This window comes from Mandrillus leucophaeus, unplaced genomic scaffold, assembly GCF_000951045.1.
Source record: "Mandrillus leucophaeus isolate KB7577 unplaced genomic scaffold, Mleu.le_1.0 Scaffold350, whole genome shotgun sequence".
NCBI classification, from domain to species: Eukaryota; Metazoa; Chordata; class Mammalia; order Primates; family Cercopithecidae; genus Mandrillus; species Mandrillus leucophaeus.
Genome location: NW_012103699.1, coordinates 1,153,687 through 1,155,810, shown reverse-complemented (window position 1 = coordinate 1,155,810; position 2,124 = coordinate 1,153,687).

The window sequence follows — 2,124 nt, the reverse complement described above, 5'->3', positions numbered from 1 at the left end:
ATGACTAAATACTGTGTTTTCAAGCATTAATGACTCAAAGAGCAAGTACTTACAGAGCACCTACTATTTCCATCAACCAGTGTTATCGAACACTTACTCAATAAGTGTTGGCCTCTGACTTTACACCCAGAGCCAGGAGACCACAAAAAAGCAATAATGCCAGGTCTGCAAGGTGAACGCGAGAAGCTCCTGTTCTAGGTACTTGTGACTGTCCTGTAATGCTAAAGAATGAACCATTCCCAAAGATTTGGCAAACTCGCCAAGCTTACTCCCAAGGAGTCTAACCTTTCCCCAAGTATCTAGTACTCAGGCCCACCTGCTTAGCCTGGTCTCACTGAAGTGTGGAGGCAAAGCATTTGCAGCTTCATCATCTGCCATTTTGTCTCATAAGGAAATTGTGTTAGTCCAAGAGGCTTGGTGTGTTATATGGTTGTACAGCTTAGTGCTTTCTTAGCATTCTGTTTAAGTGCTGACAACTTGATATTTTCATCAATGGTTGCTATATTTCTCCATATGTTATGTTGACAGGCTAATAATTTCAGAAGTCAATTTCTCTCTCTCTCTCTCTTCTCCCAGTTTACGTCTTTCTATTTTCCAATTCCTTTATCTGCATTTTGTAAATATCTCAAAATAGTAGAAGGCAGGGCCTCTGGGATCACTTGGCCCAATCCCCATATAATTGGATCCTTAGGGCTTGCTATATCTTTAAAGAAATTGAGGTCACCTTTTGTCACCAAGAATGAAGCACCTGTTGTGTGACTGATGGAGATCTGTATACAGAGCACATTGCCCAGGCAGGTATGATTTGGTTACAGACAGCCTCTTGGTGTGTAATAAAAGTTGGGATCAGGTTGTACACATTTTGCTTACTGTAGCAGAGAGCTCTCCATGAACAGAGAACTGTCTAAACGGGGTGGTTGGCCACAGAAGCTGCCCAGGAATGAACTTCCTTTCCACATTAGCCCATGGCCTTTCCAGACCTGAAATTTGAGTTGCATGTGAGTCACTTAGACAGGCCGTCTGTCAATTATTAAGCGCCATCAGTGGGCCCAGCAATTCCATTCTTTGTAGTGCAAAGGTCCTCCACACACTCCAGGTCTATACCATCAAAGTGGCTATTTTTCTCAACTGATCTCTGCCCTTTAAGAAAATGGGGGTCATCTATTTCCAGGGATCACTATTTACTCCCGATTGTCAGATGGTGGAGCCCAGTGGTTAATAAACAACCTTGTTTTAAATCCCATCTCAGTTGTTTGCAAGCCATGTGTCTTTCAGAACTTTACTTAAATTTCTTGAGCCTCAGTTTCCTCACTGGGGTGTGGTCAAGTGATAATCAAGTATTTGTACTTTAACCCTGTACCTCGCTGATAGCAAGCCCTCAGAGAAGAATTAACTTAGAGTTTTTATACATTCCCTCCAGTGCAATGTTCCTAACATACAAGGGGCATATGTGTGTATTATGCGTGGGAAGAAGGAAGGAAGGAAGGAAGGATGCAATTGATAAGGCTTGCATTCAGCATTTCTGTAGTCTAACTCTCTTTCCTTAGGAAGATCTGGATGTGCCAACATTTCTTATATATCGTGTGGAGGTGACTTCGGTTTTTCTTTCAGCCCTTCATCACTTGAAAGAGCATTTGGTGATAATGAGCAGGTTTTGAAGTCTGTGAACTAAATTAAAAGTAAAAATAAATGGGATGATGAAATTTTGTTTGTGCCTTAAGGGAACTCCCTTTTACCCTCTCACTATGTTGATGATGTAATGTTTGTTCTAACATATCATCTAACAATTCCCTCCATTCATTTTTTTCTCCTTATTTCTTCTCCTTTCAAGTAACAGTATCTTCAACAATCGTTCAGCTGTTCAGAAACTTAAAAATCATGAGGCGATTCTTAAAGGATAGGAATTCATATTGATCACACAACGTGTAATCCCACATCTATATACTGGCAAATGGTGGCACAAACACCATAAAATCTCAGCTTGCTTTGTAGCCATTCTGGATTGCTGAGTTCTAGGTAAGTAAGAGCTGGTCCTTCAAAGCACCAAAAGAAAGAAAGAAAGGAAGGAAGGAAGGAAAGAATGGAGGTGGGCAGAGAGGGAGGGAAGAAGGAAGGAGAGGGAGG